At 47.8% G+C, this 17,547-nt stretch overlaps 1 long non-coding RNA gene across 16 annotated transcripts; it reads right to left on the bottom strand.

The window, feature by feature from the left end:
• Positions 1-102: 102 nt before the first annotated feature.
• Positions 103-17,188, bottom strand: LOC311420585. 16 transcript variants are annotated; one of them, XR_014684383.1, is made up of 11 exons: positions 16,087-17,188; positions 15,508-15,645; positions 15,374-15,424; positions 15,168-15,244; positions 11,898-12,453; positions 10,295-10,587; positions 8,587-8,633; positions 8,360-8,496; positions 8,139-8,226; positions 5,957-7,004; positions 103-2,684 (listed from the first exon to the last, which is right to left on the bottom strand). It is a non-coding gene; the product is annotated as an uncharacterized lncRNA (long non-coding RNA). The 16 variants fall into 16 exon arrangements; XR_014684384.1 differs by having other exon boundaries at positions 15,366-15,424; XR_014684385.1 differs by having other exon boundaries at positions 11,898-15,244; positions 16,087-16,195; positions 16,408-17,187.
• Between the last annotated feature and the right edge of the window lie 359 nt (positions 17,189-17,547).

Here is a 17,547-nt window from a genome sequence, read left to right on the forward strand (position 1 = left end):
AACTTAGGACGCTCCAAACCCTAACCCCAAAACATTAAGACGCACAAAACCCTAACCCAAAAACTTAGTGTAATACACCATGTTATAAATTAGACCACACAATTTACTGGTCTATTGAAAATTATTTTATTAATCAAGTAAGCAGGCACAAACAAAACAGCGCTGGGCGGCTGGGGAGTCTCTGCTCCGCAACAGCACACAACTTCCCCTTCTAGTGTTGCTGTTTTATAGCAGTTGAATTCCGGCTTATCAGGACTTGTTGAACTGGCTGAGGCTGCGCAGTCTATTGTTGAGAGGGGGGTCGTTATTCCTCTGCTTCGTGTTCAGGTGGGGGAAGTGAAGCTGCAAGAAGGATGTCTTGTGATAAGGAATTTCACAGAGTCTGGTTTAACTCAAGGATGTTCATCCAACACCCCCTCCTGCTTCCTCCCTTATCAAGGCCATTAAATTTTACAACCTTCTCTCCCCAACAGATTCTCCAAATTCCTCAAAGACAATGAACAAACCCCCACTAATTTATCACAATCCCCCCTTTTTCTTTTTCTAACATATTTTGTTCATTGAATTTTTGCAATATTTGCTTGCTGAGCATCAAAGTTTCTGCGTCATCCTTCTCCTGCTCAAGAGATTCATACTTAGCACGCACGAGCATAAGATGAGCTGCCTCTAATCGGCTTTTTACAATTGCAATTACTCGATTGAATATACATGGTCCAAAAGTCAGTGCTAATGTAAGTAACAACAAGAGCCCCGCTATGGTTGATAGCAGGGTAGTAAGCCAACGTGAGTAATTAAACCAGGATTCATACCAATTCTGACAAGCGTCATTTTCCCTTTTGCGTTTTTCTAATCCTTCCCGCAATTTAGTCATTGTATCTCTTACTACCCCAGTATGATCTGCATATACACAACATTCTTCACGTAGGGCTGCACACAGTCCTCCTTGTTGTAAGAAAATCAAATCTAACCCTCTACGGTTTTGGAGTACCGCTTCGGATAATGACCTAACCAATTTTTCCAGAGCTGTTTTTGATTGCTTTATACGGGCCAGATCTTCATCTACGGCAATGCGTAGAGAAGTAAATTCCTGGCTTTGTTTTATCAGGGAAGCAATTCCAGTTCCTGCACCTGCAGCCCCAAGGGCCATTAAAGTGGCTAAGGTGACGGCCGTAATAGGCTCCCTCTTTACCAGATGGTATTCAGCTACTGTGTGATGGGTATACATACACTCTTCAGTGTGGTATAGAATCCTTGGTATAATGACCACCTGTACACAAAAATCATAAGATGTGTTAAACAATTTTAAAGATAGTCAAGGAGTGACTCCCAACGATGAACATACCCACCTAGTGTTATTTACAGGAATTAACCATTTGTGTGTTTGGTCCATTTTTTTCAGTGGCACAGCACAGATCATTTTTATCTCTTGGAACTGTGCCGATACATCTACCTTTTCCCGTAACTTGAGTCAAAGTTATCCCGATTTCCTGACCCCAACTGCACTTGGAAGGATTTGACTCATTTGAATATTCTGACCTCCCCATATCTCCTATAGCTTCATAATATGGGGGCTTAACACTTACACATAGCCAGCACCCTTCAGTTATCTCAGGATTAGTTTGATTTAGTACCTGGAAACTAGCATTTACAACTTTCCACATACTACTCTCAGGTACAACCCCTTTCTTTTTTCACAATGTTTGGAAGCAGTGTGGGAAAGGATAACTCTGTCAACTTACTAGAAAACACTGTAGTAGCTTGGGCAGTCCCAGGTATCTTTGCAGTCTGGACAACCAAACCTTCCCCTAGTAACTCTTTATTAGGCCTGACTACCTTGGAAGTCTCGGGTTTTTCCTTCTTTATTAGTATGAGTCCTCCCCTATCTGTTCCGTGTTCGTAAAATCTGACGTTTTTCCTAGTACCCAGCTAGTATCGTCCGAGTTTGTTATATTTATATATAGAACCTTGCAAATTTCTTTATTTCCGTGGAAGGTTCCTGTATACCCTATACCATACCCTCGCCACCTGTAACGGGGATCCAATTGTCAGTTACAACCTTGCAGCCCATATCCCACTTGTAAGAATTTATCCCAACCAGCCCCGAGTGTCCAGTCTGTAGCAATGGTTTCACACCCCCGGTATGCACAATAATACACATTCAGGCATTTACAGTACCCCTTTCCCAGGTTAGAACGTGGGCAGAAATAAAATCCCATATATTCCCAGCATCAGGGCCTCGAGATCAGCTGACATAGTGTAGAAGTAAAGCTTGGCCCCCCCGATGTTATCTGGGTTGCAATAACCTGTTGATCTTCGAATCGACTTAAAGTCCATTTAAAAGGTTGGTGGGGGTGGTGTTGAGTCGCTATGCAGGATGAAATCACTGCGAGAACCCCCAAATACCGATAGGAATGGCTGAGGCCCATTTCTTTCCCCACTTATTCACTCCTCTGCCTCACTCGTCAGTTGGGTTGCAGCCAACTACGAGGTTTTAGTTCTTCTCGGCAGCAGTAGTGTTCTTCAGGGGAGAGCCTCTACCTTAACCCACAGTACCTATCAAGTTCGTTGCAATGTGAGCTTCAGGTCTTTGTTTCCTGGAGCGATCTCCCACTTCTCGTCACAAATGGGTCCTTTAACGTGGCTGGCATGTATCCATCCTTTCTCCGCAGTCCGGACAGCTGTTTCTGCAGTAAGCAAAACAACATAGGGGCCTTCCCATCGTGGCGTTAAAAAAAGCCTCTTTCCAAGTCTTAATTAGAATTGAGGGTGATCAAGTGGCAATTCCAAGTCATAGGGCATACCATATAGCATTTCAAAAGGAGAAATTCCTACATCAGTTCTGGGCTGCGTCCATATGTTTAACAGTGCAAGGGGTAAGCATTTTACCCAAGAAGCCTTAGTTTCCAGCGTAAGTATTGTTAGTTGTTTCTTAATTTCACCATTCATTCGCTCTACCTTTCCAGAAGAGGAGGGGTGCCAGGGGCTGTGAAAATCCCACTCAATCTCTAAGGCCTGCTTTAATCCTTGCAGTAAAGCTTTACACTCATTCAGTCACATGGTCAATTAGGACAAACAAGTAACTCAGTAAAGTCTACCTGTATACTTTGGAAAGGTCAAAGCCCTGGCTCCCGTCCCCCTCTAGATGGGTTACAGAAGACCTTTTTATTTACCTTTTGACATATAGTACATCCTCTGCATGTGTGCTTCCCTAAAGTATATATTCCTACACAGACATGCTTTCTTAGAACAACATCACACATTGCTTGCACCTCCCAATGACTCTTCTGATGTAAAACAGTTAATATTTGCCTCATTATCACTTTATTTAGCATTTCTCTCCCATCAGGGAGTATCGATTTTCCTTAAAATGATCCACATATTTGTAACATTAATACCTCCTTGGGAGGTTGTAATTGCTCCAAAATCTTTTTTAAAACTTACCCATATAGATAAGTGGCCCTGTAAACCCCCCGAGGTAAAATTGTCCACCTATATTGTTGCTTCCGCCCCCATTTCAGGGTCTTTCCAGTCAGAGGTGAATATACGTTTGCTCTCAGGGCCTGAGAGCACTCCATTAATAACACTGTTATTCCAGTCTAACAATTTACTATTTGAATGCCCAATTTAATCATCAAATCCCTTCCCAACAAGTTAGTTTCTGCCTTGGATACATACAATAATTGCCCAGCGATCATTTTATCCCCTGGTCTCAGCTTGGTATTCCCCAAAAGTGGCACTGTTATCCCAGTCCCTTCTACCCCCATCACATTTAGGGTTTCATTAGTTAATTTAATCCCTGATGCTTTACAAGTCAGTAATGACTTAGCTGCCCCGGTGTATTGGGTTTGACGGCAAGGTTTGGGGGGGGTGTGAGGGGTGTGGGAGTGGGAAACTGCAGTGGCAGCCCTCGTGAGAAAAACCCACAAACCTCCCCGTGGTAGATAAGGGACAATTTCATCTGGCCCCAAAGGGGCCCACTGCTGCCCAGAGCCAAGCCATGAGCAATACACTCTGTGCCTCTGTGAGAGCACATCCACGAAAACAAACAAAGAAACAAACAAAAACCTGCTGCTCAACAGCAGTTGGGAGAGCGAGAAACCCCCCCCGCAGACACCAAAGTCAGTGCAGAAGGAGGGGGAGGAGGCGCTCCAGGCGCTGGAGCCGAAGCCCCCCTGCGGCCGCTGGAGAGGCCGCTGGTGGTGCAGGCTGTTCCCCCCTCCCCGATGCTTGGGAAACTGAACAAACACCACAGCAAATATGCAAATATACCAAAACTTCTAGACTGTTACTTAGATAATGCCTACATCACCTTTCCCTGCTCATTCAATTTCAAACAGCTCTGTTAAATACTACATGCCACACCTTTAACACCTTCAGCAACCCTTTTAACACTTCCTTTATCTTTCTCCAGCCCGTACTTTTCTAATACCAGCACCAAAGGCTCAGTCTGAGTCCAACTTAATTCCATACCTTTTCCCTCCAAGATACTGAAACAACATATCAATCAATATACCATATTTCATCCCATTTTCCTTCTTTCCACAAAAACATTGACTGTAATATGGTGTTATAATTAATAGTTCCATTTAGGGGCCACTCCGCTCCATCCTCTAGTTTATAAAGTGGCCACCATTGATTACAATATTTGATAAGAGTTCTTTACTTTCTGTACCCTCTCACCCCACTATATCCCTCCAATGTGTTAGTATACATCCTAGAGGGCTTTTCCTCGGGATTTCTTTGCTTTGAACTTTTCCTATTGTAATCTACAGCACTGTTTTCCTAGAAACTCTTTACTAGTCAATCCCAATCCCTCCAAAATCCACAATATATAGATACACAAGTAAAATCAGACCACTGTAATTTAACTGCCTGTTGACAATTACACTGAGGACATTTAAACCTGATGAGCCGATAATATGCCTGGGCAAATTTTGTTCCCATAGACCTACACCTCAATGGCAGTTCTTATATTTACATATTTACATATGTATAAAAGAATACTTTAACAAAAATGCCCGGGTTTTTATATATACAATGTACAGTTATTATTCCAGTTAGAATCATTCCTCAGCAGCTGCAAACATTATGCCAGTTGCCATTAAAGCTCACTTACCCTCCTCCTGTCCTTTTCTTAAAATCTCAGACATCCCCGGAGTTACTGGGGATGGCCACATATTCCATTCCTGGCTGGGGTCCGCCCAATCGCTATTTCTCGTAGGGGATATAATCCCTCCCTTAAAGCAGATTTCTGATTTCTTGCCCTGCTTCTGGTTACCGGCCCCTGTATTTCATGATCCGATTCTGATTCTCCTGGATTAGCTAATTCAGGGAGTCCATTAAGGACGGGAGCCGTTGGTGCAGGCGGTGGAATATAGGGCGGGGGCGGTGTCGGGACTTCTAAGTCCTTTCTCTTTTTATCCCGCCCTCCTTTTTCTTTTAGAGGATATAGATGCGTCCTCGTATCTGAATTTATCCAGAGGTGTGCATACTCACTTTCTTCCAGACTAAAGGGTTCCTTTGAGTTTACATAAATATTTAGGCCTGACGAACCCAATCTTCAAAAGACCCAAATACAGGCCAGTAAAGGTGGTCTCCTCGAATCTGTTTACCACCCCAAACTTCAACACAATAATGTGTCATTTTTACTTTATTCCTTCCCCGCCTAAAAGGGGAATCCTCCCAATTTTTAATCATTAATCCCGGGGTAACCTAACATCAGATGTTACCCCACCCATGGGACCAGAAGGCTTACTCTTCTTCTATCCCATCTTCCGGAACACCTTCACACACACACGCATGGATCGCTTCCCCCTTTTCATGGCCCAGTCCCTCGCAGGATGTGGGAACCGCACTACCGAGGGGTCCACACTCGCTTTGTCCACAATTAGACATCTCGTTTGTTGTGTTCTGGGATACCCAACCCCAACCGAACGGAACACCGGCCTATACTTACCCACCCCGTGGGTCTTCGTTCAGGCTTCGTGCACAAAGATTGCCTGGGGTTTACCAGTTTTATTTGCTTGTGTCTAATTTTGGGTTCGTCGGTGAAGGATTTGAATGAAAGTAGTCCTAGCGAAGGCCGCTGAAATCAGTGGGGCGCCCCCTCCGAAGGTCTTTCAATCAGATTGCCTTCATCCGAGTGTCCTGGTTTCAGTTAGAACAGAATTAATTTTCTTCCTAGTAGCTGGTGGAATGCTGTGTTTTGGCTTAGGATGAGAAGAGTGCTGATAACACCCCGATGTTTTAATTGTTGCAGAGCAGTGCTTATACCAAGCCAAGGACACCTCAGACTTTTGCTCTGTCCTGCCAACAGGCAGGCTGGGGGTGCAGTAAGAGCTGGGAGGGGACAGACCCAGGACAGGTGACCCGAACTAGCCAAAGGGGTATTCCATACCATCTGACGTCATGCTAAACAATATATAGGGGTGGCTAGCCGGGGGGAAGGGGGCCGGACTGCTCGGGGTTAAGCTGGGCATCGGTCAGCGGGTGGTGAGCAATTGCATTGTGCATCACTTGTTTGTACATATTATTAGTAGTAGTACTATTATCATCATTGTATTATTATTATTTTCCTGTCTTATTAAACTGTCTTTATCTCAACTCACGGGCTTCACTTTCCATTTCTCTCCCCCGTCCCAGAGAGGGAGGGGGAGGGTGAGCGAACGGCTGCGTGGTGTTTAGCTGCCAGCCGGGTTAAACCACGACACCGAGTCACGGCACCAAATTGTTATAAATTAGACCACACAGTTTTCTGGTCTATTGAAATTATTTTATTAATCAAGTAAGCAGGCACAAACAAAACAGCGCTGGGTGGCTGGGGAGTCTCCGCTCCGCAACAGCACACAACTTCCCTTTCCAGGGTTGCTGTTTTATAGCAGTCAAATTCCAGCTTATCGGGACTTGTTGAACTGGCTGAGGTTGCGCAGTCTATTGTTGAGAGGGGGGTCGTTGTTCCTCTGCTTTGTGTTCAGGTGGGGGAAGTGAAGCGGCAAAAAGGATGTCTTGTGGTAAGGAATTTCACAGAGTCTGGTTTCACTCAAGGATGTTTACCCAACACCCCCTCCTGCTATTTGCTTGCTTAATCCTCCCCGTTATAAAGGCCATTAAATTGTACAACCTTATCTCCTCAGCAGATTCTCCAAATTCCTCAAAGACAATGAACAAACCCCCACTAATTTATCACATCAACCCCCTAACGCTAACGACACTGACCTTAATCCAAACCCCAAACTGCCCCTAACCCCAGACAACCAACAACAAAACACACACACACAAAGATGGAAACTACAAAAAAGGCAAAACCCTGGATACAGGCCCCAAATCACAAATACACAACCAAAACGCTACAGAAAAGCCCCAGACGCAGGCCCCAAATGCTACAGCTAGGCCTCAAAAGCTCAAGATGCAACCCAAAGCAAAAATGCAGACCCCAAACGTTACAGAAAAGCCCCCAAACCCAGGCTGCAGATGTCTACAAGCAGACCCCAAACTGCCAAAAGAAGCAGGCACCAACCACACCCAGATGCAGACCCCAAAGGTGTACAGGCAGCTCCCACCCCTCCCCCAGACACAGGCCCCAAGCTCTCCCCCCAAACACAGGCCCCTACAACCAGCACCCAACCCCCTACCCCCGATGCCAGGCCCAAAGGTGTAGAAGCAGCTCCAAACCTCCTCCCTCAACCCAGACTCCAACAGTGTACAAACAGCTCCCAACCAACCCTCCCCTTCCCCCTCCCCCTCCCCGACACAGGCTCCAAAGGAATACAAAGAGCTCCCACCCCTCCCTCAGATGCAGGTCTCAAACGCCCCCCCAGAAGCAGGCCCCAAAGGTGTAGAGTCAGCTCCCAACCCCCTCAATGCTGGCCCCAAGGGTCTACAAGCAGCTCCCCCCTTGCCCCCAGATACCGGCCCCAACCCCCCGACCGCCAGACACAGACCCCAAAAGCCTAATCACAGGCCCTGAACTCTAGAGGCAGGCTCCAAAACCCAGGACAAAGCCCCAGTGGTTCGAGACAGGGCCCAAATCCCAGACACAGGCCCCAAACGCTAAACATATGCCAAAAAAAGTATTAGTGCTGCTGCCAAATGTTACAGACAGGCCCAAAAGCCCAAGATGCTCAAGGCTGAGACGTAACTTGGCTTTCTGAATTACTGGAAAGCAGCTTTCATTCTCAGATAATTGTGTGCAGGCTAGATAGGATGGGGCTTCAGGCACCTCTTCACCTGAGGAAACACACTGCCATCAGGCACCGCTGTGCCAGACAAGCTTGTTCTGCTAGAACACCCTACTCAGATGCACTGTGGCATTCAAGTGAACTGCTTTCATGCAAATATAACGACTGATGTTACAACCCACCTTGCCTGTGGCACCTGATGAACAGAAGAGTAAGCCACCGCAGCGCTTCAAAACCATCCCTGCACGTGCCGCTCCTTGTCACTCTCTGGCCTTATCTCATATCCTTAGTCACTTCTGTGGAGAGCCTGCTACGGCACCTGCAAAGCAAGACGGACACCTTTCATAGTCACCTTGTGCTACTTGGTCGTTCTGCTCCAACCCAGCTCATGACCAGACCCTCTTCTTACACAGCTCTTCAGAGTGCAGTTTGCTCCTTTGAGCCTGTGCAAGACACCTGTGAAACAAAAAGAAACGCATAGGCCGATGCAGCATCCAAAGACACAGCACAACTAGGTAAGTTAGACTAGACTGGCGTCTACCAAACGTGACGCCCATCTACAAGAAGGGCCGGAGGGCAGACCCGGGAAACTACAGGCCTGTCAGTTTGACCTCAGTGCCAGGAAAGCTCATGGAGCAGATCCTCCTGAGAGTCATCATGCAGCACTTGAAGGGGAAACAGGCGATCAGGCCCAGTCAGCATGGCTTTATGAAAGGCAGGTCATGCCTGACGAACCTGATCTCCTTCTATGACAGAGTGACGCGCTGGGTGGATGAGGGAAAGGCTGTGGCTGTGGTCTACCTTGACTTCAGCAAGGCTTTTGACACCGTCTCCCACAGCATTCTCCTCAAGAAACTGGCTGCTCTTGGCTTGGACTGGCGCACGCTTCGTTGGGTTAGAAACTGGCTGGATAGCCGGGCCCAAAGAGTCGTGGTGAATGGAGCCAAGTCCAGTTGGAGGCCAGTCACTAGTGGCGTCCCCCAGGGCTCGGTGCTGGGGCCGGTCCTCTTTAATATCTTCATCGATGATCTGGACGAGGGCATTGAGTGCACCCTCAGTAAATTTGCAGATGACACCAAGTTAGGTGCGTGTGTCGATCTGCTTGAGGGTAGGAAAGCTCTGCAGGAGGATCTGGATAGGCTGCACCGATGGGCTGAGGTCAACTGCATGAAGTTCAACAAGGCCAAGTGCCGGGTCCTGCACCTGGGGCGCAATAACCCCAAGCAGAGCTACAGGCTGGGAGAGGAATGGTTGGAGAGCTGCCAGGCAGAGAAGGACCTGGGAGTGATGGTGGATAGTCGGCTGAATATGAGCCAGCAGTGTGCTCAGGTGGCCAAGAAGGCCAACGGCATCCTGGCTTGTATCAGGAACAGTGTGACCAGCAGGGCTAGGGAGGTGATCGTCCCCCTGTACTCAGCTCTGGTGAGGCCGCACCTCGAGTACTGTGTTCAGTTTTGGGCCCCTCGCTACAAGAAGGACATGGAGGTGCTTGAGCGGGTGCAGAGAAGGGCGACCAAGCTGGTGAGGGGCCTGGAGAACAAGTCCTACGAGGAGCGGCTGAGGGAGCTGGGCTTGTTCAGCCTGGAGAAGAGGAGGCTCAGGGGCGACCTTATCGCTCTTTATAGGTACCTCAAGGGAGGCTGTAGCGAGGTGGGGGTTGGCCTGTTCTCCCACGTGCCTGGTGACAGGACGAGGGGGAATGGGCTTAAGTTGAGCCAGGGGAGTTTTAGGTTAGATGTTAGGAAGAACTTCTTCACTGAAAGGGTTGTGAGGCACTGGAACAGGCTGCCCAGGGAAGTGGTGGAGTCACCATCCCTGGAGGTCTTTAAAAGACGTTTAGATGTAGAGCTTAGGGAAATGGTTTAGTGGGGACGGTTAGCGTTAGGTCAGAGGTTGGACTCGATGACCTTGAGGTCTCTTCCAACCTAGAAAATTCTGTGATTCTGTGAAGTTACTCTCATCTGCTCCCTGACCTCTGCCGCTTACCAGCCCCCGAGGCAGATGCTTCAATCTGCCCTCTTCAAACAGCTACAACACCTCTAAAAGACAAAGAGGGGATGCATACAGTAACAGTGAAAGCTACAACATAACAACTGCTACATCTGTTCCTCACTCACCTTGCCAGAGGCAGCTCTGCGTGTGATGTCCCAGGTTGTACACTGCGTTACCTAACCGTTACCGTAACCCTTACCCTAACCCTTCTTACCCTTACCATTACCCAAATCCTTACCTTTACTTTTTCATTACCCTTACTCTTTCCTTTAACTATAACCTTACCCTTACACTTCCCGTTACCCTAACACATACCCTAACACTTTCCCTTACCCTTACCATAAGCCATACAATAACACTTATTTGTACACTTACGCTTACACTTACCCAAGCAATTATTCGTACAATTACCCTAACCCTTTGTGGTGTAAATGCCTGAAGTAACTAGGAAAATAAAACTAACATTCACATTTTTAAGGAAAAGGTACAGCATTGAAGAGGCTTTCAGGGTAGGGCATAACTGCTTTATCTGAGCGTTCCCTAGGCTCCCAGCCTTAGATGCTATCGCGCTGGGGAAACTTGGTGTGCTAGCTCTAAGGAACAGCACGGAGCATAGAGTGGAGTGGAGACACCACGGCTAGGCTCTGTAATCAGATGGGACCTCGATTGTTCTTGTGCACAAAGCTGCACTTTTTGCCACCCTGAGCCAAAGACCTGTCATGTTTTGACAAATGCTGTACCCTAGTGTACTTTTTGCTCATTATAATATCATTATAATACCAAAACACACCTCCATCCCAAAAGCTACCCGCCTCCAAGGTGCGACCACCCCTCACTGAGCATGCGCTCTGAATTCCTCGGAGCCTATTACTTTAAACGGAGACGGGAAAACTTTACACCAATCATAACTAAGATATGCTTGACTAGAGCCACTCAATCTCCACCTAAAAGACAGAAAATAATATAAATTGGCCCAAGAAAGAGGGGATGTTAGGGAAGATACCACCGTCAGGGGAGATACCATCCCGAGGACAACATCCTTAGGACCTCCTGACTCCTGGGATCAGTCGACGGGCTGAGCTTCTCTTCCCCCCCCATTGGGACGCCTTTGGGTGAGATCTGAATACTTGCTTATAAACCTCTATAGAGTCTTTGATCCTTTTAACGTGTTTATTTCTAGGCTGCGCACCTGTAACACCTGTAACACCTGTAACACCTGTAACACCTGTAACACCTGTAACACCTGTAACACCTGTAACACCTGTAACACCTGTAACACCTGTAACACCTGTAACACCTGTAACACCTGTAACACCTGTAACACCTGTAACACCTGTAACACCTGTAACACCTGTGTATTTTATGCATACTAACTTGCTTTTGCAGACAGTCACTATCGCCGGCAATCCAAAAGAACCTGATTATCTGTTGCTGTAATAAACCATACTTGATTGCATTGTGATAACTCTCATTGAGTGCAACGAGGGTGAGGGTGGTTATCCGAGATAGTTCAGTGTTCTGAATCTAACCAGACCCCCAGGCGGTTAATGCATTTTTGGTGAATGTCCGAACGGACCCCCAGATGGTTAATGCGTTTTTGGTGAATGTCTGACTGGACCCCCAGACGGTTAATGTGTTTTTGGTGAATGTCCGACTGGTTCAGTAACCTGAATCTGACCGGGCCCGTAACGGTTAATCAGCTACACCCCTTAACGCGACACCCTTAACCTTACCCTTACCCATACCCTTACCCTTACTCTTACCCTAAACGTTACCCTTACCCTTAACCTAACCCTAAACCTTACCCTTACCCTAACACTTACCCTTTCTGCTACACTTACCCTTAGTCTAAATCTAACCTTACACTTACTCTTAACCTTAACCTTACCCTTAAACTTAACCTAAAACTTACCCTTACGTTTCCTCACCCTAACCCTAAAATTAACCCTAACCATTACCCTAACACTTACCCTTAACCTAACCTTAACCCTTACTCTAACCCTTACCCTGACCCGTACCCTTACACTTACCCTAACCCTTCCTCTTACCCTTTCCCTTACCATAACCTGTACCCTAACACTTTCTCGTACCCTTACCCTTAACCTTATGCTAATCCTAACCCTTACCATTACCATAACACATACCCTAATGCTTATCCTTACCCTTACACTTGCCCTTACCCTTGCAAACAGCTGCAACGAGCCGTGTGTCCTCCGGTGTGCTGACTCCACCTCAGTTGCTACCTGCTCTACCACAGCTCTAAAGGGCTGTGGTATGGTCCTGCCTGGTGACAAAGAAGGCACCACGTAAGAAGCGGAGGTTCTGTCCTGGTTTCTTGCCACCGGATACTACTCTGTCCAAGTGAGAGCGTGGCTCGTCTTCCCAAGAAGCACGGGACATCTCCTGACAGTTTTCTAGCCATCGCTCGGGGCTGGAGACCCACAGCGGGCCTTAGAGCGCCCCCCGGACCTTTCCTAACCAGCACGGTCGCCTCCATATCTTGTCGGGTGACAGCTTGAACCACGCGGTGCCACTCAGCGGCTGCTGCCTCGGTCCCGTGCTCTGGCACACCGGCCCATCAGAAAAGTTGCCTTTCCAGCCCCTGGCCAGGTTAGGACAGCAACCAGTGACCGAGAGTAGGAATGTCAGGGCACATCTCTGCTGTCCTCCTTTGTCTGCCCTTTCATCAGGGAGCGTGATGGCATTTCAAGGCATCACCAAGTGGTCGGGCAAGATGCCAATGGCCTTGACAACACTGCAAGGAAGGCTTTGTTTCTGCAAGTACAAGGACGTGCGGTCGTGACCAGAGTCACTTACACACCGGAAACCTTGTCCCCAGTATGACGGATACCAGCGTGTGGATGACTCACACCGAGGTTCACCTGAGGTTTCTTACAATGCCTCAGCACATTCTGGTGACTCACAGGTAAGCGCAAAGCGCTCTGCTGATGCCACCTTGCAATTAAAGGGCACTGCATGTGCCTCTCTGTCCCTTAGCAAGAGAAAACAAGCAAGAGCCTCTGGGTCAGTGACCGGCTTTGGGTACAACTGAACTCCCCAGGGGAGCCTTCTCGCAGCCCACGTTGCAACTGGACCCTCTGTCTTCGCTCTTTCTGAGAAACCCGAAACATAGCCCTACCCGGCATGGGAGAGGAATTCCAAATAGGGCCCCAGAAAACGCGTTCAAAGCCCCTTTCACCCATCCAAAAGTGCCCCCAAAGGAAGGCTTTGGGTAGAACTGAACTCCCCAAGGGAGCCTTCACGCAGCCCCACATGCAACTGGACGCTCTGTCTTCGCTCTTTCTGAGCAACCCAAAAGATAGGCCTACCCGGCATGAGAGATAAGTTCAAAAGAGGGCCCCAGAAAAGGCGTTCAAAGCCCCTTTCGCCCAAAATAAGTGCCCCCAAAGGAAGGCTTTGGGTACAACTGAACTCCCCAGGGGAGCCTTCACGCAGCCCCACATGCAACTGGACCCTTTCTGCTCACTCTTTCTGAGCAACCCGAAACACAGCCCTACCCGGCATGGGAGAGGAATTCCATATAGGGCCCCAGAAAAGGCGTTCAAAGCCCCTTTTGCCCATCCAAAAGTTCCCCCAAAGGGAAGGTTTGGGTACAACTGAACTCCCCAGGGGAGCCTTCCCGTTCCTGTTCCCGTTCCACTTCCACTTCCCCTTCTCCTTCTTTTTCTCCTTCCCTTTCCTCTTCTTCTTCCCCTTTCTCTTTCCTTTCCCCTTTGTCTTCCCCTTCCTCTAACCCTTTAACCGTTATCCTAAGTCTTACCCTTATTCTTACTCTTACCCTTATCCATATCTTAACCCTTACCTTTACCCTAAACTAACCGTTACACTAACCCTTTACCGTACCCTAAACTAACCGTTACACTAACCCTTAACCTTACCCTTACCCTTACACTAAACCTAATTCTCTCACCCTATCCCTAACCCTAACCCTAATACTCTCACCCTAACCCTAACCTAACCCTAACCGGAATCCAAACCCTTACCCTAACCCACTCACCCTATCCCTAAATGAACCCTAACCCTATCCCTAACCCTAAACCCTAACCCTCTAACCCTCTTCCACACTACCTGGGAAAACAAAGGGATTAAATGATCGTTGCATTCACAACACATCACCCAATGGTGTGTGTTTGTTGTTGTTGTTTTTAGTGCGTGTGTGTTTTTTTTTTAAATCTGCTTTTGCTCAACAGAACGCAGAGTGCAGACAAGAGACCTGGGGTGTTTCTAGAAGCAACGATCCCCATGCTTTTGCTGCAACTTTGAATATTAAAAGGACAATACAACCCAGCAAGTAACTGGAACTTTCTTAACTGGAATTAGTTCACCCACACTACCTGGGAACACAAAAGGACAAAGTGATGCTGGGTCAAAAAAAAAAGGACAAATGCTGATGGGTCAAAACACACTACAGAACACTGGTTCCAGGCCCTCCGCTGCACCGACTTGAGACCCATCCCTACGCTCGCCAAGGGGCAACCTCAACCCAAATACAGCCACAGCATTTCAGCTTCAACACAGGTTTGGGAACTGCTGGAAAGCAAGCTTCATCCTCAGCGAGGTGTACTCAGGCTACACAGGACAGGACTTCAGGCACCTCTTCACCTACCAAAGACTACCGCCATCAGGAACTGCCATGCCAGACAACCTTTTTTCTACACAACACCTTGTTCAGGAACCACACAGCATTCCAGCTACCTGCTTTCCTCCTACTCTAAAGGCTATCTCAGCCCACCTTGTCTGTGGCACCTGATAAACAGGAGAGAAAGCAATCACAGCAGCAAAAGCCACAGCACCCTTAGGACAGTTACTCTCATCCCCTCCTGTACCTCAGCTGCTTGCCTGCCCCACGTGGCAGATGCTTCCATCTGTTCTTTTTTACCCGCTTAGAGCGCCTCTAAAAGGTAAGCTGGAATTTTACTCTATTGGATGTAGGAAAATAACTGCAGTGACAACAGCACCCCAAAAATTAACAGCTACCTCTGCTCATCATGCACCAGAGTCACTCCAGAGGCGGCTCGGGTCATGACATCTTGGACTGCACACTGCGTTTCAGCCTGAAAAAAGGAACACACAGGCAGAAAATAAACATTCAGCTGCCAGCAGTAGCACCCACCCCTCAACAACATAAGTGACGCCGTCTTTAGTTTTATCCTTTCAAAACAGCAGGCTACTTGCCTCTGTACCTGCAAATTAGGTCCAAGCTTGAAAAGAGCAGCCAGCATCACCCACACTACCTGGGAACACAAAAGGACAAAATGACCACTGTGCTTGCAAGCACCCAACTGCCACAGTGCTCCTCTGTCTCAAACAGCCTCACCTCGGACCCTTGAAGGGAAACACCTGAGCTTCTTCCCTTCGCTTCGGATAAGGGATGACCACGCTGACAACACTAACCTTCCCTCAGTGCTTCGTGACATGAGCATTTCCCTTCCCTGTCCACGACTGCACAAAGCACCTGCAAAGACAAGAGAAAAGCACACTCTGAGGCACCTCACAGCCACAGCGTATCTGCTGCAATACCTCTCTCTTCCCAGCTCCATTACTTAAGTGGATCACCAGCTCTAACTGAGATTCTTCGCTCACAGCGCCACAGCAAACTCTGCCCAGGCCAAACAACACACACTACACAAGCTACATTGCTCAAAACACAGGAGCTGAAACGTTCCTGCCCAACGATCGGTCGCATCGCACAGGAAGGATGCCGCACATTCCCAGAAACAAAACCTGAGCAGCTCCCCACCTCCTCCTGCCAACCATGCTCAGCACACACACTATTCGCCTCTCAAAAAAAAAAAAAAGTTAGAACATAAACACACACAAAGAAAAACAACTGAGCTCCACAAAATCCAAAAAGACATTCACACAGCAGCCCCGGCAGGGGTAATCACAGACTCACCCTTTGCAGATGAAAGAGGTGACCGATACAACCCTGCTCAGTCTCTTGGCAATCCTGCATCTACACTGTCAAGCCTCTTGTAGCATGTAATCAAGCTGGTTTTAGTCCTCTGGTGAATTACACAAGTGGTTTTATACATCTAGAGATTCAAGTATAACTCAAAAACAGAAGAGTATCCCGCTATCCTAAAAAACAGAGAGCCAGCAGCCTTCTATTAAGTGAATCCCAAGCACTTAGAAATCTAGAAAACCATAAAATCTAGAAAACGCCAGCCTGCCTAAAGAACCCTGCAACTGACTGAAGGAAACACAAAGCACTTACCCCAAAGAGCAGCCCATGCAGAAGGAGCTCTCTGATGCCATGCCTGGGGCTCACAAACAATTTGGCCCCGCCCAGCACCCAAACCCAATCACCTGGGAAAGGGGAGGGGCAAAGCACAAGAAAGTAGGAAGAGAGGAGGCACAGCAGCAGCTGTGTTTTTTTTGTTTGTTTGTTTCTTCTTTCTTTTTTGTTTCTTTTTTTAAATCTGCTTTAGCTCAAAAGCACGCAGAGAGCAGACAAGAGACCTGGAGTGTTTCTAGAAGCAAAAATCCCTGTGCTTTTGCTGCAGCTTTTAATATTGAACTGACAATATCACCAAGCACATATCTGAAACTTCTTCAACTGGAATTAGTTTAAACAGGCTCACCATCATCTGCAAACACAGAGAACCAGCATTCGCTAGTGTGCCAGCCCTAATACCCACCTCCTCCACAACACTCACTGCTACTGATGCAACATACCGTTGTGCAATACCTCTCTGTTCCCAACTCCTTTACCTCACCTAGCTCCACTTGAGAAACGTGCCCGGGCGGTGCCGTGCTTTAAATGTGCCCAGGAGCATTATTTAGTGCCCATAAACCTAACCCTAAACCTAACCCTAACCCGTAAATAACTGACCAAAAATAAAACCCTAAGAACCTAACCCTAACCCCAACCCTCAACCTAAACCCTAACCTTAGCCCCAGCCCCTAACTCTAACCCCAGTTCCCGAGAACTACGTTTCCTGGCATGCTGTAGGCACTCAACATGGCCTCCCGGAAGTCCAGAGTCCCAGAACTTAATTTCCCGGCATGCTCTGGGCACTCAACATGGCCTCCCGGAAGTCCGGAGTCCCAGAACTACATTTCCCGGCACACTCTGGACACTCAACATGGCCTCCCGGAACTCCAGAGTCACAGAACTACATCTCCCGGCATGCTCTGGGCATCAAACATGGCCTCCCGGAAGCCTGGTGCCGGAAAACTACACCTACCAGCATTCTCCGGAGAGCTGGCATGGCCAATCAGAGGCCGAGTTTTCGACAACTACATTTAACAGCACTCACTGTAACCCTAGCCCTTACCGCCCTTACACAAAAAAGTTCTCAAGCCCTAACACTAAAGAACCTCAAAACCCCTACAGACCTAACCCAAACTATTT

The sequence above is a fragment of the Aythya ferina genome, assembly GCF_964211825.1.
Source record: "Aythya ferina genome assembly, chromosome: 17".
NCBI lineage: Eukaryota > Metazoa > Chordata > Aves > Anseriformes > Anatidae > Aythya > Aythya ferina.